Consider the following 27,472-nt stretch of genomic DNA (forward strand, 5'->3'; position numbering starts at 1 on the left):
CCTGAGTGATGATGTTGTGTACTCCTGTTCTGTCTGGGCTCCCATTGCCTTTCCACTGTTTTGCTGCACATGTCTGGGCTTGTTGTACTTCTGTGTATGTTGTTAGTGAGTTTTGTGATTGGCTGTTGCTTTTGTGCCAGCATTGGTTCAGGCATCTCTGAGTGTGTGTGTTTGATTTTTGTGGTTTCCCCCAGGGAGTGTGATTGTTTGTCAGTGTATTCACTGGGCATTGTTGGCACCATTCTGTGTGGTTGACGCTGGTGTTGAGTGTTGCAGGTGTGAGATGTGAGGTGGGTGGGGGAGGGGTATGTGTGAAGGGTCCAAGTTGTGTTTGACAGTCATGGAGTGTGACAATGGGCCCTGAGTGTTGTGCTGATGACATACACCTGTCAAGTTGTTGGATGCAGATATGTGGCTGATCACTGTTTGACTTCAGAAACTTCCTATCATCCCTGTGCCTATGCATGAGTTGCCTTGCTGTCTCTCTGAGTTGTTGCACAGAGGGGACTGTGGTTTAATTTCACTCACTGTGCCAGCAATGTGTGATTTGATGGGCTAAGGGTTTTTACATGTTCCTTCTCTTGCATGTGATGTACACAGACGTGGTGGCTAGCTCCTTGGCTTTCCATTTGTGTCCACCTCACTTTAGCTTTGCCCATTTATTGTCCTTCATTGCTGCTGACATCTGGTCTGTGTATGTGGCTGTGTGTCAGTGTGGGGTGTGTCTAGTTGAGTGATTGTTCATATTCATTGTGAGTGTTCATTTTGTGATTGGATTCAGTTTGCTTGACATCAGTGTAGTGTGGGTGTGGTGTGAGAGTTGCCCTGGCTCTGAGCTTATGTGCTGTGTGTTCCTCTGCATCCCCACCTGCTGAGACGGTCTCCCTGGTTGTTTGGTGTGTGGTGCAGGGTGTGGGTTCACCTGGCTGGTTATTGTGCATGGGGGGCACAGGAGGGGCACATAGCATGTTCCTTAATGGGTGTGTGGTGCCTAGTGTGTGGAGGGTGGAGGTATGGCCCTATGATCTTTGTGGGCTGCCCATGCCTGGCGCTGGCCCTGCCTTCTACATTGTGCGCATGTTTTCCCGCGTCTTCACCGCTGCGGTGACGTGACCGGGACATTGCATTGATATCGCGGTTGATGGGTGACCTGGATGCGAAGGGGTGATTTGGTGACAGGTAGGACAAGGGTGGGTACACTTGTGGATATGTTCCTGTCCCCACCAGGGTGTCTGGTGTGGACTGGAACCCTATATCAGCCCTGGAGTTGTGTGTTGTGGTTGTGTGCGGAGATGTGTGATTGCGTACCTGCGGCTTCATCCGCAACGGTGTATTACTTGCTAGTAGTGTATCAGGTACAGCACCGGGAAGACGTGTAAAGCAGGATCCATTGCGGTCGTGACCGGGTGGAGGGGACCGGGAATCTGGTTTTGCGCTCTGCAGTCGTGCATCCGCCGTCTCTGGTTGGGTGGTTTCTCCACTGCGGTGTGACTGGCTGTTTGAGGCATCCTGATTTGTACGGCGGTTGGGACGCCATCCGCACGGTGGTGAGTCTCTATTGGCTCCCACCGCCGCGGTGGCGGGCGGAATTTTATGGTGGTTCACGTCGCACCGCGGCAGGCGGGAAATGGGCTATGTTTGACCATGCTAATATGGCGGGCGTGAGGACCGCTGCTCGCGTGCAGAAAATGGCATTTTCCGCCACTGCCAGCACCGCAGTGGTGCCTCCGCCCGCCATCCTAATAGGGCCCATAGTGTTGACACAGATGGCGGTACAACAAACTTTAAAATTTACCACCATAACAGCGCGATCAAGCTGCGATACAGATGACAAATCTGCACTCCAGAGCATAAAAGTGCACAGAGATAAGTTAAACTTTCTTTGCAAAACTGTATATGGGTAGGGTGAGCTTCAGGATTACAAACTATGCAAACATCAAAAACCTTCCACGGTCAGTTATGATGCTATGAGTTTAAACTGAGGGCAGCTTAAAGTGGGCAAATAAACTCCCCCACCAAGGGTATTGTCATAACTTTCTTAACGTTCATTAGGAGGTAACGAGGCCCTTAGGGACCATCTACGGTAATTATAGTGGAGGAGTCACCATTCCATGTTTTTCCGTAAACGTATGGCCACCTTTAAACAAGCATTTGCAATGCAATAGGTCTCGCATTTACGAGAGATTAAGCTATTGGCATTGTAAATGACAATGCCTTTTATTTATGTTTTAAAAACCAACATGTAAATAAAAGCCATTGCCATTTACAATGCCAATAGCTCAAACTCTCACAACTGCGAGACCTATTGCATTGCAAATGCTTGTTTACCGGAAGCCAGTGGAGAAACCTCAGACTGGGTGCTGATGGAGATCTCGATGGAAGATTTAAAATGAGTCTAGCAGCCGTGTTCTGAAGGATCTGAAGTTTAGAAAATAGTCTTCACTTAGGGAGGCTAATAAGGTGTTCCCATAGTCCAGATGACTTACAATAAGACCCTGCACCAATGGTTTCCTGGATTCAATAGGGATCCATTTAAAGATTTTGCATAATTTCCACAGAATCCCATAGCACGTGCCAATTGCAAGATTTACGTGATTTTTCATTGACAACTTGTTGTCAGTTGTTATTCCGAGATTGCGCACTGCTTGTTTGGGGGATGGGCATGGGCCCATTGCCTGGGACTACCAATCGTTGGACCAATACTCTTCGGCCCTGCCAAACAGGATGATCTCTGTCTTGCTGCCGTTGAGCTGTAGTTTGTTATTGCCCATTCAGTTGTTAATATGGATCATGCAATTTTTTAACCGGGTCATTGTGTCTGTAGGGTGAGGACCAAACGTGATCAACAGCTGAGTGTCATCAGCGTATGACACTGCCTCAAAACCATAGGACCTGATTGCCCTGGCCAAAGGTGTTACATAAAGGTTGAAAAGCATGGGGCTCAAGATAGAGCCCTGAGGGACTCTTATACTTACAGTCCTGCTACAAGAGGCCAGGGGACCTATATGTACTGTGGTTGTACGATTCATTAGGTAGTTTTTGAACCAGTCCAGGGCCTTTCCCCTGACTCCCACCTCCCAGAGCCGTTGTTCTAAAATGCTTTGGGAGATGGTGTCAAATGCGGCTGACAAATCCAGAAGGACCAGCATGGCAGATTCCTTGTTATCCAGGGCCAGCCTGATGTTGTCAACCACCTCTACCACTGCTGTTTCGGTACTATGTGCCAACCGGAACCCTGATTGCGATGGGTCAAGAAATCTGTGGTTTTCCAAGTGGGCAGTGAGTTGTTTGTTAACCAGGGACTCAAGCACCTTCCCGAAATAAGGCAGCAGCGAAATAGGACGGTATTTGCCTGGTACCCTTGGGTCTGAAGTGGGCTTTTTCAAAATCAGCTTGACTTGAGCTGCCTTCCATTTGGTCGGGACCATGGCTGGATCTAATGACATGTTGAATATCTCTGTGAGTTTGGTTATTAAGAGTGGTGCTATGTTTATGCAGGACCGGGGTGGGAGAGGGTCTGCTGGGGAGCCTGATTTGATCTTTGCTAGGGCTATGGAGACTTCTTCTCGATTAACAGCTTTAAATTCCAACAATAAAGGCAAGGTGGAATGGCTATTAATGGCCGGAAGAGAGTCTACGTTATTGATGTCGTGTAGAGGGAAAGACCTATATGAGGAACAAGTTGAATACTGATTTGAAGTAGGTAGGCCCTTGTCTAAGTCCCTGATGAAAAAAAAATAACAAGTTAAAACTTTTAGTCAAACAAGGACCAACAAAAGCATGAGACCAGACTCAGGGCGTTCAGATAACTCTCAAGCCAAGAATGCATTTATTTGGGGGAGCTGAGGTTGGGGTCACACCCCAAACACCCCCTGAAGTTATACCACTGCTAAGATGGTATTTCAGTGGGCATCTTGACTCAGAGAAACAGCCTACGCCAGGCGAAACCTAGAAAGAACATACTCTCATGCAAACGTCAGGATTCTTTAAAAACTGTAGGTAGTGCAACTCATCCCTGCACTTTTATTACGCTAAGTACTTAAGAATAGGCTTTAAGAAGTGCACGAAAAAGGATTTGAAAATGTTACCAAAAAAACATAAAATGGATCAGAGATTGTTCGGACTGCCCGTCATAAGGGCAAGCTGAGGCAGTGCTACCAGAAGTGCTCTGTCCTTCCCAAAAGCATAGGAGCCTCCACACCCAGCCAACTCTGAAGCGAAAGAGAAGAGATCTTCCCAAACAAGAGAGTTCTAGCATTAAATACGTTGCGGGCTGGAGTAGAATGCTAGGATTAAGATTTAATCCTCATGTAACTTTTAGTGTATTCTGTGCGCAACCTCTGTGTCTGACTGAATTATTGGAACTGGAGCTAAACGACCTGTTTATCATCTTTAACAAGAATGAAGGGAAATTCAAACATGTCAGATAGACCTAAAACGTTTGAGGTACTTTGGACAATGCCCAACCAGGGGATCGCGGAGCCCTTCTCCAATTTAAGACAATCCATTAAAATGTCCCTGTTCAAACTACACTCCTTACTGGCCAAGATTGTAACCCATAGCAAAAGAGGAGCCAGCTTCCCTTGCCCTGCGAGGTATTGTAAACCAAGTTCAGAGTGAATAACAAAATGGGCGCTTGTATTGGGGAGGTAGATGAGCCGTCTACATATTTAGTTTTCCTCTGTCTCTAAAGGTCGAATGTGTAATACCACAAACCTCAGCCCAATGACAGGCAGCAGGAACACACTGGGATTTCTCTGTGTTCATTTGAGGAGTGATAGTTCTCCGTCTACAGTCTGAGGGAGAGTAATAATTGCTCCTGCCAACCCACCAAATCTCAGGCAAGAATTTCTGATCTGTGACTTCAAGATCCTGAGGAATCAACAACAACACCCAGATAGTTAAAGCTGGTAACATTGCTCAAGGGTCGGCTGTTGATCAATAGATTTAAAGCTTCTTCCTGGCCCACGTGCCATAATATGAGACTTCCCAAAGTTGGTAACTAAATCTAGCATGCACATGACTTCCACAAAAGACGCCACCAGAATACTAGGGCTCTTGGGGTCCTTGCCATGAAGATCGCATCATTCATGTAAAGTAATGCAGATACTAGGGAATGTCTTATCTTCGGGACATCATGCGTGACATTGGGCAGAAAACAGCTTACGTTATTAATATATATGATAAACAACAAATGAGCTAAAACGCAACCCTGGAACGCTCCTCTGTGCCTCTTTTATTTTGCATGCAACTACCGCGTTTTAAAATGCATATATAAAGAACAGAGGTTCCATATAGTAAGGTAACAAACAAGCCAGCAAAGACACAATAAATGGTGGTCCCGTAACTAGTGACGACCTCCCACCCCGCAGCGTGTGAACACAAAGCATGACTTCTTTGAAGCGGTAAATGTTGCTAAAGTGCACAAAGTGCGGTTCTTCCTTTCTTTCATTGATGTAGAAATATTTTCAATACACACATTTATTGTAACTCAATTACTGACGTGTTTATCTCCTTGCCATATGGAAAAAAGTTTCTTTATTTATTGAGTGGCCCTGGTTTCAGGTGTTTTCTGAGAAGGACCGCCCCTGTTTCTTTTAAGCTACGTTTTAAAATGTGTCTTCAGCTTCAGATGTACCCTACATTTACACTATACCTCCTGTCGTGTAGTAACAAACATGGGGAAATTTACAGAAGAACTGACATACAAAGACCAAAAGACGAAGGAAGAAATTCATGTGTTAAAGGGTGACATCCCAGCGCCATGCCTATTGAGCAACATCACGGCTCAGATGATGGGTCTTTTTTAAATGACTTACAATGTATCAGATAAAGGAAGCATCCTGAATGAATACCCCAAACTACTGCAAGGCTTAGGGAAGCTAAAGGGGCGGCAAATAACACTACACATTGATGAAACAGTAAGGCCGATAGCGCAACATCATCGGAGGGTACCAATACACCTGCAGCCGCAGCCGCAGGTAGAAGAGGAATTGGATGCCTTACTAAAGCAAGACATCATAGAACCAGCAGAAGGACCAACGCCATGGGTGTCACCGATCGTGGCCGTACCAAAGAAAGATACGTCAAAAATAAGAATCTGTGTCGACATGAGGATACCAAACAAAGCAATTGAACGCGAGAGACATCCCGGACCGCACCTTGATGATATGATCAGCTGTCTAACAGGCATGAGGCGGTTCTCTGAACTAGACCTGTGCAAGGGATACCACCAGCTAGAACTAGATCCTCAGTCTCGATACATCACAACGTTTTCCACACACCTAGGCCTGTTCAGATACAAACGTTTGAGCTTTGGTATATCGTCGGCTGCGGAAATATTTCAAGAGACAATACGACAAGTAATAAGGCTGGTAAAAAACAGCCTGAATTACAGCGATGACATCCTGGTGTTTGGAAAGTCAAACGAGGAGCACGACAAAGCCCTAAGAGAGGTATGCTCTCACTTAGAGCAGGCGGGTCTGACACTAAATAAAGAGAAATGTGAGCTGGAGAGAGACGAACTAGTATTATTCACCCACATCTTCTCCAACAAAGGAATGCAGCCGGATCGCAACAAGGTAAAAATGCTGGAAAGAGCACAACAACCAAGTGATGTGGCAGAAGTGAGGTCATTTCTTGGCCTGGCCAGCTACTGTGCAAGGTACATTCAAGACTTCGCTACTGTAAGTGCACCGCTGAGGGAATTAACAAAACAAGGCCTAAATTTTCGCATTGACTGAAAAATGCAGCAAAGGGTTTGAGGAGATCAGAAACGCCGTAACGGCAGTAACGGCAGTAGATCACCTAGCATACTTTGATCCGAGGCTGTGCACTGAACTGACCGTAGATGCTAGCCCAGTGGTGTGAAAGGATGATGATCATGGAGATGACTCTGGGGGAGGTGAATTCCTTCACTATGGAGAAAATTCCTTTTGAGTTGTTGGTACTGTTGTTCAATCCGTTAGGTCAGGGCTGAGACCTTTTTAGATGTGAGTTTGTGGTGGTACTGGCAAAGGGCTGATTTGTAGGTTTGGCTATCATTGTCATTGTTGGTGTGTCTCCATAGGCACTCCAAATTTTCCTTGGAGTTCTTGGACTGTTGTCATTCCATGAGGTCAGTATTGAGCAATTATTAGACTTGAGTTTCTGGAGATAGTTCTGAAGAGCTGATTTAATTGTAGATTTGTCTGTTGTCGTCGCTGTGGGCTTGTCTCCATCAGTCCTCCAATTGTTTGCAATGAGTCATAGGTCATTAGTGTTCCAACTTACTTGTGGTCTGGTTCATGCAGTGGTGGTGGCTCTTGCCAGGACCAGGGTGTCCATGCAGGAAGTGATCCAGATGAAGTTGGCGATGGATTAGGAGAGGTTGTCTTCTTGTTTTCTTGAGTGGTGAGTATGGAGGTCTGCAGGCAAGGCTTTCTCAGAGACTGTGTTCCACTTGCATTGAATGGTCTTGGTGGATGTGGTTCCCTGTTAATGGGTTAGATGTAAGTAAAACAGACAAGAGTATGGTCAGTCCAGGTGATGGGGGTGGCTTTGTCACCGTGATCTTTGAAAAGTTGGTGAAAATAAGACCAAGGAGATGTCCAGCAGCCAGGGCAGGGTCCAACCTTCATTGATTATGTCTGAGTGTTTTAAGGTCCTTCAGGAGGTTGTTAGTATCAAGGTTGGTGTGGTCCTCCAAGTGGAAGTTGAGTTCACCGAGGAGGATAAAAGAGCTGGAGTTGAACACGAAGGGGTGATGGTGTGTGTGATGGTATTTGTAAAGTCAGCTCTTTGTTAGGGAAGCCAGTAGATTAGTGCTCCTCCTATGGTAGTGTAGCTCAAGATGCTGAGTTTGAAAGCTTTTCTCAGATGGCATTCACAAGAGCATAGATTGATTTTGGAGGGTGGGTAACAAGGAGCAAAACTAGAAATATTAAGGGGTCTATTAGGATGTCGCGCGGTGGCACCACCGCGGTGCTTGCAGTGCGTAAAAATGCATTTTTCCGCCCGCGAGCAGCGGTCTTCACGTCCGCCATATTAGTATGGCCAAACATAGCCCATATACCGTCTGCTGCGGTGCGACGCACACCGCCATTAAAGTGCGCCCGCCACCGCGGCGGTGGGAGCCAATGGAGACTCACCGCCGTGCGGCATGACGTCTGCCCCGCTCCACAAATTAGGATGCCCCAAACAAGCAGACGCACCGCAGTGGAGAAACCGCCCAACCAGAGACGGCGGATGCTCAACAGTGGAGCGCGAAACCAGAGTCCCGGTCCACACCACCCGGTCACGACCACCATGGATCCAGCTCCACACGTTTTTCCAGTGCTGTACCTGCTATATCACCAGCAACTCATGGACTGCCGCGGACGCCGCTGCAGGTACGCAATAACACAAACACAACACATGGGCTGACACAGGGTCCAAATCCACATCAGACACCCTGGTGGGGACATGAACACATCCACAAGGGCACCCACACATAACCCACCTGCCACCAAGTAACCCCTCTGCATCCTGGACACACATCTTCCACGATCATGCAGCAATGTCCCGGTCACGCCACCGCAGCGGTGAACACAAGGGAATACATGCGCACAATGCAGAAGGCAGGGCCAGTGCCAGGTATGGGCAGGGCACAAAGACCATAGGGCCACACCTCCTCCCACCACACACTAGCACACCCCATGAAGGCACATGCCATGCGCCCCTCCTGTGCACCACCATGCACAACAACAAACCAGGTGAATCCACACCCTGCACCACACAACAAACAACCAGGGAGACAGCCACTGCAGGAGTGGCTGTACGGGAACACATAACACCCAGCACAGTAGCACAGGGCCAGGGAAACACACACACCACAACAACACCACACTCAGGGAAACAAAAATGAGTACAAGCATCAAATGAACACATACAAGGAACAAACATCCAAATGGACACACATTCTGCATAGTCACACATACATACCACAGACTGACACACAGACACATACACACCCCACATGCCAACAGCAATGAAGCACAACAAATAGGAAAGCCAAAGTTGGCTGCACACAAATGGAAGGCCATGGACACACACAACAAGCATGTGTACATCACATGCAAGACAGGGAACAGAGAACAACACCCTCAGACCATCAAAGTACGCATGGCTGGTGAAGTCAAACCACAGACATCACAGTGCAACAACACAGGGAGACTGCAAGGCAAACCATGCATAGGCACAAGGATGAAAGGAAGGCCCTGAAGTCAAACTGTGAACAGCCACACATGTATACAACTACTTCACAGGAGTACACCAGCAGCACAACACACAGGGCACATTGACACACTCAATGACTGCCAAACACCAGTAGGAATCTACACACATACCCCCCCTCACACCAGCAGCACACAACACTAGTGTCAAACACACTGAAGGCATTGACGGTGGCAGAGTCTCCCCTGATCCGTTTAGACGCCAGCAAGCGCTGCAGGAAGCGAACTAGACTCAGTGGAAGGGTCAGCGCTGCACAATCTTTATTTCTAATGAAATTTTAAAATTACGAATAATTTTTAAAAACGGCACTGCAAACTGATTTAATAGTTTCCACTCACTCGCACAGATCCCGTAGGGAAGTTTGGGCTCAATTGCCAGCCTGCACGCCTCAGTCCGACTCGGTGATTGCAACCGTTGAGCGGAGGGCGGACAGGCAGACCCAGTTACTTCCGCATCACGAGCGGTTAGTGCTCTAGCTTTTCCAGCTGCGAGGACTACAAAGGCAGCGAGGAACGGCGGGCTCTGGGCGGTAAGGTATTGACGGTGGCAGAGTCTCCCCTGATCCGTTTAGACGCCAGCAAGCGCTGCAGGAAGCGAACTAGACTCAGTGGAAGGGTCAGCGCTGCACAATCTTTATTTCTAATGAAATTTTAAACATACGAATCATTTTTAAAAACGGCACTGTAAACTGATTTAATAGTTTCCACTCACTCGCACAGATCCGGTAGGGAAGTCTGGGCTCAATTGCCAGCCTGCACGCCTCGGTCCGACTCGGTGATTGCAACCGTTGAGCGGAGGGCGGACAGGCAGACCCAGTTACTTCCGCATCACGAGCGGTTAGTGCTCTTGCTTTTCCAGCTGCGAGGACTACATAGCCCTCTCGTTACTCGGAGCGCACAGCGGTCGCGCGCAGGGGTGCGCCTAAGAACGCGCCTAAGACAAGCCAAAGAGAAGCCCGTCTGCGCCCGTCCGCGACGGGACGAGGCTAGGGGCTAGAGGATATGGCCCTTATATCTGCCCCTCCCGTTGACCAGGCCAAACCTCGGGTAAGATACTCATCACTGGATCTATTACGTATCTGGAAGCCACCACATCAGGGTTGCTCAGGAGGAGGAGGAGTACCTCCAGAGGGACCTTTTGCCTGTCGCAAATGTCAATACCAAGCCCTTTATGATCATTCGCCATTCCTTCCATATGAAACCACCGTCTTAAAGGTAGTCCCACAGGGGCCTTTAAAAAGCAGAAACCTTTTATGTAACATCAGATCACTGTCTAAGCATTATAGTGAAGTATGGGACATGATTTCCTCTGTGCAACCGGAACTTTGCTATCTGACTGAAACATGGCTAAAACCCCACTCGGTCCCAGCTATTACCCTAGGGACCCCAGAAGGCTACAAAATAGTCAGGTTAGATCGTCCAACTAAGATTGGGGGAGGTATTGCGATCGTACATAAAAACAACTTATCGATCACCATTTTAGAAGAAAATAGCACCCCAGATCTAGAAATTCTGGTTTTTAAAGTCTGCATTTCTAATAAAATCAGTTACAAAGGGGCACTAGTTTATCGCCCCCCAGGCCCTTGTGCCGACTTTAACATCTCACTGCTGGAGATATTAGCTAGACACATTGACACTGAGAATGAATTTATACTCTTAGGAGACTTCAATGTACACAGCGATCTGAAGGAAAATGGAGATGCACAGTCCTTACTGACTGATCTTTCTTTGCTTGGACTAACTCTAATGAATACTGGTCCTACACACCTAGCAGGACATACTTTGGACCTTATTTTTACGAATAAATTTAACACCATGACATGCGTTCCTCCAACACAAGTAAACTGGACAGATCATTTTGTTTTGGAATTCCACACCTCCCATCCAGGTAAAGCCCCCCCTCAGGTGCAAGCCTTTCCTACTAGACGCAGGCAATGGCATAAGGTCACCCCTGAAGCGTTCCAGGAGCAATTTGTTGAACCTTTCATTAGCTCTTCAGAGGATGTTGATACGGTTTTAGCCTATTATAATCATGCAATTCTTAAAGCGGTCGACTGCATTACCCCCATGAAAACGTTTAAACCACGCTTAGCTCGTAAACAGGAAGCATGGTTTTCGAAGCATTTAAAATCACTTAAATAATTGGCTAGAAAGCTAGAAAGGGTGTGGAGAACGACCCATGGTGAATCTGACAGGAACCATTACTGGGCAGCTCTCACCACTTATCATAAAGAAATTTGATGCGCCCGAAAAACACATATAGAGTCTCTTCTCTCTGCTGCAGGAAATACCCCCAGGATTTTATACCAAACCCTTCAGTCGTTTGTGAAACCAGCTGCTTGCGAAACTCCTGAACTAGCGTCACAACAATTATGCAACGAAGTTGCTCAGTTTTTCACTAACAAGATAAATAGGATACATGATGACATCACTAGAATCAATTTATCCACTACAGGAGATACACCCTTATTCCTGGAAGAAGGAAAAGAACCAGTATCGATGACCTTGGACACCTTTCCCCCCATCTCCCTGGTAGAGATTGAATGCTACCTAGGCCAGATTAAGAGAGGTAGTCCCTCAGACATCATCCCGGCCAGAATCGTACCGGTAGTAGGAAAGACTCTTAGCCCACAGATTCAATGTCTTGTGAATCTCTCACTGATGGAGGGTCAAGTTCCTGGGGAATGGAAGAAAGCATTAGTGAGGCCCATCAGGAAAAACCCTTCCACTCCCTGGACTGATATGTCTAACCTTAGGCCAATTTCCCTACTTCCTTTTTTGGGGAAACTTATAGAGAAACATGTTAATAAACATGTATCAAACTATATTGAACAGACTGGTAGGCTAGACTGTTCTCAGTTTGGCTTTAGACCAAAACACAGCACCGAATCTGCCCTGCTATCGGTGACTGATGACCTTCACATGTACCAAGACAGAGGGTACTCTGTTATCCTGGTACTATTAGATCTGTCGGCAGCGTTCGACACGATATCCCATAAAATCTTAATCGAACGCTTGACCATGATCGGCACTGAGAGCACAGCATTAGCCTGGTTAAAGAGCTTTATATCTAACCGTACCCAAGCTGTCAGCATGGGCTCATTTCGGTCGATTGAGACTAACATCACGAAGGGGGTGCCACAGGGCTCTTGTTTGAGCCCAACTCTTTTTAACATCTATGTGGCACCCCTGGCCAGAATTCTGAGAGAGTTTGGGTTCATCCCCGTCTCCTACACGGATGATACCCAGCTCTTATTTCCTTTCAAAAGTCTCACCGACGAAGTGAGGACGGCCTTTTCCGAAGGCATGAAAGCTGTGGCAAAGTGGATGACATCAAACTATCTCCAATGTAATGTAAATAAGACCGAAGTCGTGCTTTTCGGGGAGGCAAGAGCTTTGTGGACGCCGGACTGGTGGCCATGCGAGCTTGGCCAAGTGCCAGAACCTAAACAGGTTGTAAAAAACCTAGGGCTACGCCTCGATCGAGAGCTCTCTTTTAAACAACATGGTAACTGGGTGGTTGGCCAATGTTTCCATGTTATTGGACTCTTACGAAAAGTTTTTCCAATATTACCGAACTCCACCAGAAAAACTCTGGTACAGGCACTAGTACTGAGTCGCCTGGATTATTGCAATGGACTCCTGCTGTCAGCCTATGAGGGTGTCCTAGCAAAACTCCAGGTGATACAAAATACTGCAGCGAGGCTAGTGTTGAATGCCCCTCCAAGAACGCCATCGAAACCCCTCCTGGATAAATTACATTGGCTCTCAGTCCGTAAGAGGATCAATTTTAAGATTTGCTGCCTGATCCATAAGAGCCTACATGGATGTGGGCCCTCCTATTGGAAGGATAAATGTATCCCATATAATCCCACACGATCTCTCAGGTCAAGCAGCCAACTTTTATTGAGAGTACCAACCACAAAGAAGGCCAGACAAGGTGGCAAAGCTTTGTCGGACCAATTTTTTGGAATAAACTTCCTCTCGAGCTTAGGCAATGTCCAGAACATCTTAATTTTAGAAAAAAACTTAAAACATTTTTATTTTAGATTTAATTCATGTACCCTATGTCCATACTGAACTGAACTATAAGCTAAACTGTTGCTGCTGGTATCCTTCTTTCTCTCTCTCTCTTCGCTTTCTGTGCGCAGAGATACTCTGTATAGAGTCGATTCTAGCGCGTTACAAACCATAAATAAATAAATAAAGTCTGGCAATACTTGCCAGTCAATACACACACAAACAATCACACACCCTGGGGGTAGCCACACACATCCAGGGATCCCAGAACAAATGTCTGCACAAAAACAACAGACACACACATAACCCAACAGAAAAACACACAGAACCACAACAAGAACAGACATGCCCTATGCATCTAAACTGTGGAAAGGCAATGGGAGCACAGACACAACAGAAGTGCACAACCGCATCACTCAGGAACAATGCACAGACATACCACAACACACACAAGAAGTGCACCATCACAGAACACAGCCACATCAAACAAACAACAGATGCACAGGTAAAATAATCACATATCAAACACAGCAGGACATCAGGGGATGCACACCAGGCAATGAAAAGGCAACATACACACACAGCACTGCATGCACAACAAGCAGTGTGTGCACACCAAGCATACCAGCCACACACAGACATGAGTTGCAGAACATCAACACGCCCAACACCAATCGGCACAGCACAAAGACAACAGCACACCCAGGAAGTGAAGCAATACCACAGCCAACACACATACATCCAACACAACACCAACAGACGCACAAGTCTGGGACACAAAGGTGGAAACAACTTGACCAGAGGACTAAGCAGCACACACAGTTGAACTGCATATGAATAACCATGACTGCCAAACAGCACAAGAACATCACATACAACCCATTGGAGAAATGCACTTAGTGACACATTGATCCTGGCCAAAGAACTGCACCACAAAGCACAGTGTCACAAATTAAGTGATCGGTAGGCACACACACATGTAAACCAAGTAGACAGCAGATATCAAAGTGAAGTGTACTGCATGTCAGTAGGGGACATGGCAGGAGTGTACCATGCACAAATAAAGGGAGTACAGACCCACAATGGGTAGGCATCTGAAGCACAGATAGGGGATGGTATTACACCACTCACAACATGCCACACTGGAGGCAAGAAGGCACCATGTGACAGCAATGCATGAGAAAACACAACCAAAATGGCAGTGTGGAGCAGCAGGTCTGCACAGTCACCACAAACAGGAACAAGACACATGGATGATTAACAAAACACAACACTGACTTGCCAGTCACACACTCTGTATACTCACAAGTGACAAAAACAAAAAGTAGGAGTCAGACAGAACAGCAAGGACACACCAACACACTGCACAGTGCACAACATACAACTCACACGTGCATACAACCACATCCACAAGGCTGAACAATCAAAACAACAGGCATACAACTCCTGGGTGACACATGTGTGTAGTTGACAATGCAGAGGCATGCACCCATCAACACTCCCGACAAACTCACCCCCTGTACACTGCACACTGCCTGACCATCCATCCAAGAGCACACATGGAAAGTAAGCCATAGGACGAGGATGCCTGACCATCAAAAGATGACCACACACATTCACCATTGGGCACACATAAAGGAAGAATACACATACATGATGACCCTGGCCAGCCTGCCTGAAATACTGTGGATAAAATCACACTCTGTGCTGGCAGTGCCCCCCAACATGACATGTGTACAATATAGCCAACATGAACAAATTAAGAAAATGACAACTGCCTTCCATTAAAAATTGACATCATTGCCCTCACACGTATCTGGGTGAGGAAGCACTGTCACCCCTGTAAAAAATAGAGTAAGTGAGACAAAACATTGACTATGTTGAAGTGCCACACAGGCCATGTGGCACAGTAAACCATATACACACAGAAAAATAACTTTATTCAATAAGGACACTGACAAAATAGACAACAGGGGCAACTGTCTTTATTTACATATTGCACAGATAGGCACCATGAGAAGAGAAGAGCAAGGCACAAAATGCAGAGCATGTCCATGAGAAGCTGCACCAAGAAAGGGAAAAAACAGCAGTGAACAACAAGGCCAGTGGCCAGGGCAAAGTGCAGAGTATTTCCATGAGAAGCTGCACAGGCAAGGGCAAAACAGCAAGGCCAGTGGCCAGGGCAAAGTGCAGAGTAGGTCCATGAGAAGCTGCACAGGCAAGAGCAAAACAGCAGTGAACAACAAGGCCAGTGGCCAGGGCTAAGTGCAGAGTAGGTCCATGAGAAGCTGCACAGGCAAGGGCAAAACAGCAAGGCCAGTGGCCAGGGCAAAGTGCAGAGTAGGTCCATGAGAAGCTGCACGGGCAAGGGCAAAACATCAGTGAACAACAAGGCCAGTGGCCAGTCCAGGGTGCAGAGTATGTCCGTGAGAAGCTGCACAGGCAAGGGCAAAACAGCAGTGAACAACAAGGCCAGTGGCCAGGGCTAAGTGCAGAGTAGGTTCATGAGAAGCTGCACAGGCAAGGGCAAAACAGCAGTGAACAACAAGGCCAGTGGCCAGGGCAAAGTGCAGAGTAGGTTCATGAGAATCTGCACAGGCAAGGGCAAAACAGCAGTGAACAACAAGGCCAGTGGCCAGGGCTAAGTGCAGAGTAGGTCCATGAGAAGCTGCACAGGCAAGGACAAAACAGCAGTGAACAACAAGGCCAGTGGCCAGGGCTAAGTGCATAGTAGGTCCATGAGAAGCTGCACAGGGCATACTTGAACCTAGCAAAGAGCAACAAGGCCAATGGCAAAAACGAAGTGCAGGGTATGTCCAGGAGAGGCTGCACAGGGAATGTGTGCGACTGTATCTTTCCGTGGTCAGCAACACAGTCAGGGGGTAACAATGTGCAGCACAGGCCCACCTGTGTGAGAGACAGGTGTGTGAGGCTGACTAACACTCAGACTTGGCTGTCAGGTGGACTGGGAGCTGGCTGTGTCTCGAGGACTGTCGGGGCACTTGACCGGGAAGAGAGCAGACCAGCTGTGGTAGAGCTATCAGTGGCTTGGCAAGCTAGAGGGCTCCTTGGACCAGGTGGTGTAGTGGCACGTGGAGGCGGAGTCATGCAGATGGGAGACACAGTGTGGCTGGGAGTTTGTGGAGGGGTGCTTCTCCCCTTCTTGGGGATCCTAAATGGCTTGGCTGACTCTGGATCAATGGGAAGTGGTGGGGATACAACAGGAACACTCACCACCAAAGCTGCATCAGGTGCAGACGCTGGCACCCCCTCTGGTGATGTGCTGGACCCAGCGGAACGCTTTGCCTGGCTTTGCCCTCCTTCCCATGCTTCATTGGGCTTGGAATGGGAGTCGAGGTGGTGGGTGAATCTGCCTTGGAGCCTTTCCTAGGTGTACCCTTGGCATGCACCACCTCCTTGGTGGGCACAGAAACTGTATGCTTCTCTTTGTGAGATGCTCTAGGGGCAGGAGAGTCCTTGGATGGGGATGCTGCTTTGCTTTTTGTCCCCTGACGGGCTTTTCTCTCTGCACTCTGGGGTGGCTTTGGTCTTCTGTGGGGATGGTGTCTGCGCCCAGGACCGCTTGGGTTGCTGCTGCTGTGTGCTTTGTGTGCCGTATCATGACTTTGATGTATGTGGACCATGGTCACTATCGTCAGACGTGGCAACTGCCAAGGGGGTGGACAAAGGGACCGGAGCTGGACCGTGAGTGAGTGCCTGTTGAAGGGCAGACGTCACTGTAGAGGACAAAGCCTGGACACTCCGGTGCAGCCCACCCACGTCTGAATGTATGCCCTCCATGAAAGCAAGCACCTGTGCCAATTTTTTGTCGTGGTCAATGAAGGCATTGAGGAGAGCTGTCTGGCCTACACACAGCTGGCGCAAATGGTCCACAGACTCAGCACTGATGGCAGCAGGGGGGACAGGGGCAGGGGCAGTGGTGCCAGGGATGAAGGATACTCTTCCCCTCTTACTGAGGTGGACACGGGCAGCACCAGAGGCTGGGAGGGTGGGCACTGGCCACTGTGTGGTGGAAGATGATGCAGAGTCCCCGTTCTCTGTGCCTGCCAACATGGATGCATCCCCGCTGGCATCAGATGATGTGGTACTTTGCGTCTCAGGCTCGGATTCCTCCAGCAGATGCCTGTCCCTCTCTGAGGCACTGGTGACATCTGTGTCACAGGGCTCCTGTGTAGCTGTTGCGCTAGTTTCACCCCCACTGGTGTCCGTCTCCTGTCCCTCCGTGACCACAGGAGATGCTGCATAAGGGAGAGAGAGATGTAGGGTCAGGTCAGTGGCATTAGCAGAAGAAACATATGCAAGCAATGCATAACAAAAGATGACCAAATCTACATGTTGCACACCACCCTGTGCAATCACATTGTGCCAACTCACTATATAGACTCAAACAGCGCGTGGAAACTGGAAATTCAGGCATGAGTGAGCCATGTGATGACCACACAGCACAATGCCCTGCTTGTGGCTCTGTTCAACCAGACACACAACTAACTCTGAGCACACCTAGGGACATGATGGGGGCACACTACTTGTTGCCACTGACAGATCTAGATGGAACAGGAGGGGACAACACAGACACAGACTACAACATGACAGTCCACAATGGCCATGAGCCCATGCCACCCACCATGTTGTACTTTGGTGACCAAAGAGTGGTGCACATTGTTGTCAGATGTCTAGGCCTCCCCAATCTGGGTGCATGCAATGGACGCATTGATGAAGGCACACTCAGATCGGGAACACTGCCGTTCCCTCCCATGGGATTCCCCAGACTACCCCAATGCAGAAGAAACCTGAAGAGCACAACTCAGAATGTAATGGGAATGCACAGCATTCAAATTACCTTTGTAAGTACAGGTAGGGCAAATGCGTGACACCGGCACCCAGCCCAGCAGCCACTTATATGCCACTGCATCACACTACCAACATCACATAGGCCAGCGCTGGCACAGGCTCTGTACACATGCAGCCACTCCAAGCCAAAGTCACCCTCCCCAAATGCTTACCCCTGGCTTGCTGCTGATGCTCCTTCAAACGTGCATCCAGCTCAGGCTGTGTCACCGCCAAGATGTGGCCTATTAGTGGTGTCATGCTGCACCGTGCCATACGCCCAGTGCGAGGAAGCAGCCCCAAGGTCATCTCCGGCCCGTTCTTTGCCAGCCGGCTGATATGCTCCCACCTCTTGTGACAGTGGGTGCGCCGTCGGTTTGAGACCCCCAGACCTCGCGCCTTCACTGCAATGGCCCTCCACACAGCCTTACGTTGGTGTACCTTGAGCTGCAGGCATGGGAGACAAGAGGGGGAAATGATCTGTGACAGTGTTATGTACCGACATCTATCAGTATAGAAGCAAGATACAAACTCATCACAAATCCAACGATATGGCTATCAGAGACTAGAGTACATCTCACATGGTACATCTGCATGGGAAAATCTGATGTAAATACATGTAGGTGTGAGGGGGAACACAGTCCCTGCACATCTCACACACATGCAGGATGCCAGCACTGAAACCCCTATGTAGCCTGCCCACATCTCCAGTCCACTGCTGGGTTGAGCAACACATACATCACATATCAACCTGTGTCTGGGGGTGGACTCACTGTGTCCAAGAGTGCGCAGCCCTCAATGTCCCTGCCCTGTGAATAGATAACTGTGTCATGGATGTCACATTGAGGGACATGTTCTAACAAATCCAAAATCCTCATCACAAGACCGCCGTGTGCAATCTACAGTGCTGAGATGGCCCATAGCTGGAGTGCAATGAGAAAAGACTGATGTAATACTCTGTAAGTGAAGTGATGTGTCCTTGTCCTTGTGGGCGGGGACTGTGCTGGCCAGCTGGGCTCACACTGAGATGGACAACAGGGGCACACACAGCCATTCAGCCAAGCAATCACTGTCCTGACTCCTGCATGAACAACCTTCTGCGTCACTGTATGGCTGATAACACAACACAGATCATTCATACATAAATGTGCAGGCAGGGAAACCTGTGGCATTGGGTACACACACCTTCCCCCTGAAGACAGCATGTTAGACAGTGCATGACACAACCCACACTCTCAGGCACATACTGCATCAGTCCAACTACATGTGTGCCCCCCCCCTGCCCTATCCCCCCCACTGTTGAGGACTTACCATGACATTTGGGGCACCATTTAGCCTTGGGTACTGTGTGAGCATCTTGTCCACCAGGACCTCCAGCTCCTCGCTCGTGAAGGGACTGGCACGGATCTTCTCTGTCCTTGCCATCACTGTGGACATGAGACAACAGCGGCGGAATTGGGTGGTGAGGGGTCTCTGGCAGCAGTCCCTGGAGGCAACAGCAGGTGAGGGGTCTCTGGCAGCAGTCCCTGGAGGCAGCAGCAGGTGAGGGGTCTCAAGCAGCAGTCCCTGGAGGCAGCAGCAGGCGAGGGATCTCAGGCAGCAGTTCCTGGAAGCAGCAGCAGGTGAGGGGTCTCTGGCAGCAGTCCCTACAGGCAGCAGCAGTTGAGGGGTCTCAGGCAGCAGTTCCTGGAAGCAGCAGCAGGTGAGGGGTCTCTGGCAGCAGTCCCTACAGGCAGCAGCAGTTGAGGGGTCTCAGGCAGCAGTCCCTGGAGGCAGCAGCAGGTGAGGGGTCTCAGGCAGCAGTCCCTGGAGGTAGCAGCAGGCGAGGCGTCTCTGGCAGCAGTCCCTGGAGGCAGCAGCAGGTGAGGGGTCTCAGGCAGCAGTCTCTGGAGGCAGCAGCAGGTGAGGGGTCTCTGGCAGCAGGCTCTGGGAGCAGTGGAAATGTGAGGCTCACTCCCACACATATATAGCCCCCGGGGTCATTTCAAAGGTGCCAAGCTGCAGCAATTGGTAGTACAGGTCTGCCTCTTTCAAATGCATCCAATGACCACCTCCGGGCCATCACTGTGGACATGGGACAACAGCGGTGGAATTGGGTGGTGAGGGGTCTCTGGCAGCAGTCCCTGGAGGCAACAGCAGGTGAGGGGTCTCTGGCAGCAGTCCCTGGAGGCAGCAGCAGGTGAGGGGTCTCAGGCAGCAGTCCCTGGAGGCAGCAGCAGGTGAGGGATCTCAGGCAGCAGTTCCTGGAAGCAGCAGCAGGTGAGGGGTCTATGGCAGCAGTCCCTACAGGCAGCAGCAGTTGAGGGGTCTCAGGCAGCAGTCCCTGGAGGCAGCAGCAGGTGAGGAGTTTCAGGCAGCAGTCCCTGGAGGCAGCAGCAGGTGAGGGGTCTCAGGCAGCAGTCTCTGGAGGCAGCAGCAGGTGAGGGGTCTCTGGCAGCAGGCTCTGGGAGCAGTGGGAATGTGAGGCTCACTCCCACACATATATAGCCCCCTGGGGTCATTTCAAAGGTGCCAAGCTGCAGAAATTGGTAGTCCAGGTCTGCCTCTTTCAAATGCATCCAATGACCGCCTCCGGGGTGGCGGAGCACGTCTACCGCAATTTTCAAAATTGCATCATGCCACTGCAATCAAGGTTCCCATTGGATCTAGGGCATGCTTCATGGCGGTGACTCACCGCAGGGGCCCGGGGGTGCGCTACTGCGATTTGGGTGGCGGAGTATGCCGACCGCATGTCTTCATGCCTATCACTACCGCACTTGTATGAATGGGGGATGCTGGTGACACACCGCTGGGTCCAGGCGGTAGCTACCGCGATATGGGTGGCAGAGCATGCTCACCGCCATTTGGGCATGTCTCCATGCCTATCACTACCCCACTTGTGTGATGGGGGATGCTGGTGACACACTGCTGGGGCCAGGCGGTAGCTACCGCGATATGGGTGCCATGCATTGACACGAGGCACCGCGATTTGGGTGGCGGAGCATGCCCACCACCATTTGGGCATGTCTCCATGCCTATCACTACCGCACTTGTGTGAAGGCGGGTTGCTGGTGACACACCGCTGGTGCCAGGCGGTAGTTTCCACGATATGGGTGGCAGAGCATGCCCACCGCCATTTGGGCATGTCTCCTTGCGTATCCCTACCGTACTTGTGTGAAGGGGGATGCTGGTGACACACCGCTGGGGCCAGGCAGTAGCTACCGCGATATGGCTGCCATGCATTGACACGAGGCACTGCGATTTGGGTGGCGGAGCATGCTCACCGCCATTTGGGCATGTCTCCATGCCTATCACTACCGCACTTGTGTGAATGGGGGGTGCAGGTGACACACCGCTGGGGCCAGGCGGTAGCTACCGCGATATGTTTGCCATACAATGGCAATGGCCATCTTACAAACATCAGCAGTGCACAGTGCTCACATGGTCAATGGCACATCATTGTGCACATGATACCAATGTTCCATTTACTCCACTAGTGACTACACATGCCATGTTTGTGTATGTGATTTCGTTGATTTGCCTGTACTCCCTCACATGTCACTTATTAATTTGATGGTCGTGTAGGCAGGACAGTGTTGGTATGGACTCTGCAATGTGTACACATTTCAATGTGTTGAGGTGCAGTGACAATCACAGCAATGTTCGTCTCAATGAATGATGATCTTTTTTGCATGTCCTCTTATCTCTGATCATGCACACAATTGTCATTTCTGCTACGACTGTGGGCATTGTGTTATGGATGTGTGCCAGGTTCAAATGACACATGAAGGTGTGTCAGGTACAGCAGCTAGGTATGAGACAGTGTGGTTGTTTTGTTACACATATGCTGGATGCTATACTCCCAGGCGTGCCCATGGTAAATGTCGCCATATCCCTATGTGCATTCACATTGACCGAGGTGGTGTTTGAGGTACTTGTTTTGTGTAAGTTGACAGGTGTGCCATGTGTGTAGCTGAAGGTGTCCCTACATGTAAACTGGTCTATAACTCAATTTTTATGACAGTCATGCTGTGCCCATCTCATGATGCATTGCATTGACATGTGTCCACTTTCATCTCAACTAGGAGGAAGCCAAATCTGATTCGTCACTTGACAGTGCTGGAGGACATGGAGGATGTGGCGATCATCCGGAAATGCCGGCTGGATAGAGCTACCCATAAAACCCTTTGTGATCTGTTGGAGCCCCACCTGCAGCCTCGCAGGACATATCCAACAGCTTTCACCCCAACTTATAAGGTGATATCGGCCCTGCATTTTTTTCCCAGTGGATCGTTCCAGCAGACAGTGGCCGGCGCTGGTGGGATGTCACAACCAATGTTCAGCATGGTGCTGCGTGATGTTCTGTCCGCCATGATGATATACAAGGATAGATATATCCATTTCCCCAGGGGTCCGGAATTGGCAGCTGTGAAGAGAGACTTCTATCCCCCATGTTATTGGTGCCATTGATTGCACCCATGTTGGGCTCGTGCCACCTCAGGCAAGTGAGCACATTTACAGGAATCGCAAACATTACCACTCCATAAATGTGCAAGTGGTGTGCCTGGCATATATGATCATCTCCCACGTGTGTGCCAAATTCCCAGGCCCAGCCCATGACTCCTACATCCTGCGGAACAGCATTGTGCCCCAGCTGATTGCTAAACTGCTTCCCGAGTGTGCATGGATTGTGGGTGAGTATGCCTAGTCGTATGGTGTGCTGTGTGCGTGACCTGCTGCCCTCTGCCTCGGCGACATTGAAATGTCTATTTGTGTTTGTCATACCTAGGTGACTCTGCATATCCCAACCGTCCCTGGTTGTTGAGCCCACTGCGGAATCCCAGGAACCCGGCTGAAGTCCGCTACAATGAGGCCCATAGGAGGACACGTCGTGTGTTGGAGCATACTTTTGGTCTGCTCAAGTCACGTTTCCGCTGTCTGGACAAGACCGGAGGTGCACTGGCATACTCGCCCGGGAAGGTGTGTCAGATTGTAGTGTCATGCTGCATGCTCCACAAACTAGCCATTCGCAAGGAGATTCCCCTGCTCCTGGATGATGATGAGGACCCAAGGCCCCCGCCTGCAAACCAACCCGTGTCCAGTGATGAGGACAGTGGAGAGAAGGAAGGTGTTGACCTGCGTCAACAGCTCATCACCAGCTACTTCACTTGAAGGTGGGTGACAATGTACAACGTACCCATTGTCTGATGAAGTTGCTGTTGTCGTGAAGGGGTATGTGAGAATTGTAACTGTTATGTCTTAACATCAGGTAGCTCAGTGGTTGCCTTAGCGATAGAGCCTGGATTCTTCTGGAGTATCCTTGGGAACTGGATGCTAGACAGAGGAGTGCTGGCAGTTGCGGGGAGAGGATGTAACTGGGGGTTGCTCTCTTATCTTAATAAAGTTCCTTCACTTTTACCGAGTCTGCTGTCTTAAAAGTGGCGACGGAGGATGGGATCGTTGTGAGCAGACCAAGGAGGAAAAAAAAAAAACCCGAAACGAAGCGAGAACTGACAACCCCCAGATGTACTGATGAACTGAGTATACACAGCTGTTTGGCATCGTGATCCCTGTTACAAGATTTTCGAGGACATCCGAAGGGTGAGATCGTCCTTGAATGAGAGTGGATTGCCATGCGTTAAAGTCTATTTGCTAACGTTGAATACTGTGTGAGAGGAAAAGAATTGTCCCCAACAAAGAAATGTGGCTAGTATGAACTGATCTAAACATATTGCCGGCTTACAGCACCTTGAAGAGGAATTCAAAGACGTTGAAGGGAAAGATTATGAAATAACAGTCGCGTTGGGGCATGATCAGATCTTCCTGTGAATGTGTGGTTGCGCGGTGTATAAACGCAGCGCACTTGAAGCGGTGATCGAAGAAGCCAGGAACATTTTGTTTTGTTTAGCAAATTTGATCGTCAAGTGAGCCTCGCGGGCGCAACATTTAAAATAGCTTACTTTTGAAGCGTGGCCACGATCTCGTCTGCTACCATAGATACGGCATCGCGTGAATCTGCTTGATTGTTCTCTCCATATTGTTCTCTGCGGCGGATGCGTGCATCATGGGAGCGGCAGCGCGTCATGACGCATGAGTCGTCAACGCTGTGAGATCACAACACAACGTTCCCATAGCAACTAGTCCACCCGATGCACCGAGTGAAGGGAGAGATCTGCACTAACGAGGTGTGTGAGGCAAGAATAAACAGTGCCATTAGAAACAAGCAAGTTTGTACAGACGAAGTACGCGAAGCAAGAATAAACAATGCTCTGAAAGCAGGAAGATACTTAGAACATCAGCAGGACTTATACCCCGGTATCTACATTTTCATTTGAAGGAGACGACGGTGACTACATTTATTTTGTTAATTTGTTGTTTGTTCTGTATCTAATGTATCTAATTAATTAATTTGCAGAGTTCATCAAAATATAACCTGGTTTTCAACTAAAGTCAAACAGTACACGCATCACAGAATACTGTATACACACAGGGTGTAAACTACAAATTTAACCACTTAATACTAATCAAACGAATAAGATGGATATATCATCTATTATTGCACCTCCTAAATTCTTACAAAACCCAGGAGAACCTACTCTACCTTGGGAGGATTGGATAGAATCCTTCGAAACTTACTTAGAGGCCATAGGTGGGGAGGACTTCCTAGCCTCCAGGAAAGTAGCAATATTAAAACATAATCTGGGTATTGAAGGGAGGAAGGTTTTAAAAACATTACCTATCGGCACTAGTGTGAAACAAATAGTCATTGATGAAAAAGGCAATGATGATGAGAATAAGGAGGAAGGGGATGTAACAGAGATATTGTATGAGGATACAAGTGTCATTGATGAATATGTTTGTGTAAAGAATGCTTTAGAGGAAAACTTTGGGAAGAAAACAAGTATAGTAGTAGAAAGGCATAAGTTATTTTCTAGATCGCAACAAGCCGGAGAAACTGTAGAACAATATATTTCAGTGTTAAGAACACTTGCATCTACATGTAAATTTAAAGATCTTCATGAAGAAATCATAAGAGATCAATTCATAAACAGAACCAGCAATATTAAAATTCAAGAGAGGCTTTTAGATCTGAATAACCCAACGTTAAAGAAAACCATAGAAATAGCAAGAAGGATCGAAAATACTTCAAAATATGTAAAAGAATTAAGTACAGATAAATCAAGCACAACAAAAGTGTGTGCAGTAGAAAAAAAGAACATACAACAAAGTAATAAAAAAGAAAACATTGGCAATAAGACATACATTACTCAAAAATACAATAAAGCATGCTACAGGTGCGGTAGCACCAGACATACAGCCGATTCCGAGAAATGTTATGCAGTCAAGGAGAAATGTTATAAATGTAAGAAAGTGGGTCATCTGGCACGCATGTGCAAAGCGGGGTCTGTATTTAATCCAAAATGGAAACATCCAGTAAATGCGATAGAAGAGGATGTTGAGAATGACAGTTCAGGAAATGAAGGAGAGGTAGAGATAATGGTCATATGCGATAATGTGATAAATGAGGTATCAGAGAACTATAATCCGCCCAAGTGTGATTTAGGGATTAATGGAACTAAGATAACTGTGTGGGCAGATTCTTGTTCTCCATATACTATCATTGACAAATATGCGTGGGAGAAAGTTGGTGGTCAAGATTTGAAAACGCCCGATGTTGAACCGGTGGGATATTGTGGGATTAAACTTCCTTTGTTAGGGTACTTTGAATGCACGTTATCCCACAAGGGCAGGACGACTACAAGCAAAGTATATGTAGTGGAAAGGGGAAGAGCGTTATTGGGATGGTGTGAACAAAAAAAATTGGGGATCACATTAAATCCAAATCACCCACAACAGGTTCTTACTACAGAAGAAGCAGAAATTAGCAAATGGTGTACCAAGTTTCCAAAATTGTTTAGTGGGAAACTAGGTTGTTTACAAAAATTTGAACACTGTATTAAACTAAAAGCACAAAATGTACCATGTGTTCACAAGGTGAGGAGTGTACCATTCACGTTGAGGGAGAAGCTAAAATTAGAGCTACAAAGATTGTGCGAAGCTCAGGTAATAGAACCCATAGAATCTTCGGAATGGCTCAGTCCGGTAGTTTTGGCACAAAAACCGGATGGAAATTTACGAATGTGTGTGGACTTAAGAGATCTAAATCGAAACATTCTCATTGATCGTTATCCATTACCTCACATAAATGAAATGGTGTCTTCTGTGAACAATGCGGCATATTTTTCTCTGATTGATCTATCTAATGCTTATCATCAGATTAAATTAAATCCATCTTCCAAACACCTCACATCTTTTATCACACCGGAGGGAGCATTTCAATTCATAAGAATGCCTTTTGGCCTAGCATCGGCATCGGCGGTTTTTCAGAGGGTGATGTCCAAGATTTTATCAGGTACACACAGAGTATTGGTGTTTCAAGATGATATTTTGGTCTGGGGTGCCAATCGTTTAGAGCATGATGAAACGCTGACTAAAACTTTGGAGAAGTTGCAACAGGCAGGCTTAACTGTTGGAATTAAAAAATGCAAATTTGGTGTCCAAGAAATTGAATACTTAGGACATACCTTGTCTAAAGATGGAGTCAAACCAAAAAAAAAATTATTAGATGCAATTACAAATGCTCCATCACCTCAAGACAAAGAACAGTTACGCTCCTTCTTAGGTCTGGCGGAATTCTATTCCAAGTTTGTCAATCACTTTGCAGACAAAGTACACAGACTCAGAATCTTAATGAAGAAGGGAGAGAAGTTTAATTGGACAGAAGAATGCCAAAATGATTTCACTTATATTAAAGAACAGATTGTCAAATCTGTTCACTTGAAACCGTTCAATCCGTCACATCGGAGTATCGTTGTAGTTGATGCAAGTGCTTATGGTTTGGGTGCTGTCCTTATGCAAAAATACTTGGATCAAGAACGAATAGTAGCATTCGCATCACGCACTCTGAAAGGGGCTGAGGCTACTTACTCAGTAATCGAGAAAGAAGCACTCGCGTGTTGGTGGGGTGTAACATATTTCAGGAATTACATATGGGGCACTCGCTTTGAGGTTAGGTCAGACCACAAACCTCTGATAGAGTTATTCACTACTAAAGGAGCTGCTAAGGCTACTCCTAGAATAGCCAAATGGCTGTACAGGTTACAGGGATATGATTTTTCATTACAGTATGTACCGGGGAATCGCAATGTTAATGCTGACTGCCTTTCACGGTTACCGTTGGAGGGTGATGACAATGACACAGACCATAATGATGATTGTGTGGTAGCGGAGGTAGTGGGATCATGTAAAGGTGCTATATCTTGTGATGAATGGAAGGAAGCTTTAAACAAAGATAATACCATCACAGAGTTAAT

This window comes from Triturus cristatus, chromosome 1_1 (genome assembly GCF_964204655.1).
Source record: "Triturus cristatus chromosome 1_1, aTriCri1.1, whole genome shotgun sequence".
NCBI lineage: Eukaryota > Metazoa > Chordata > Amphibia > Caudata > Salamandridae > Triturus > Triturus cristatus.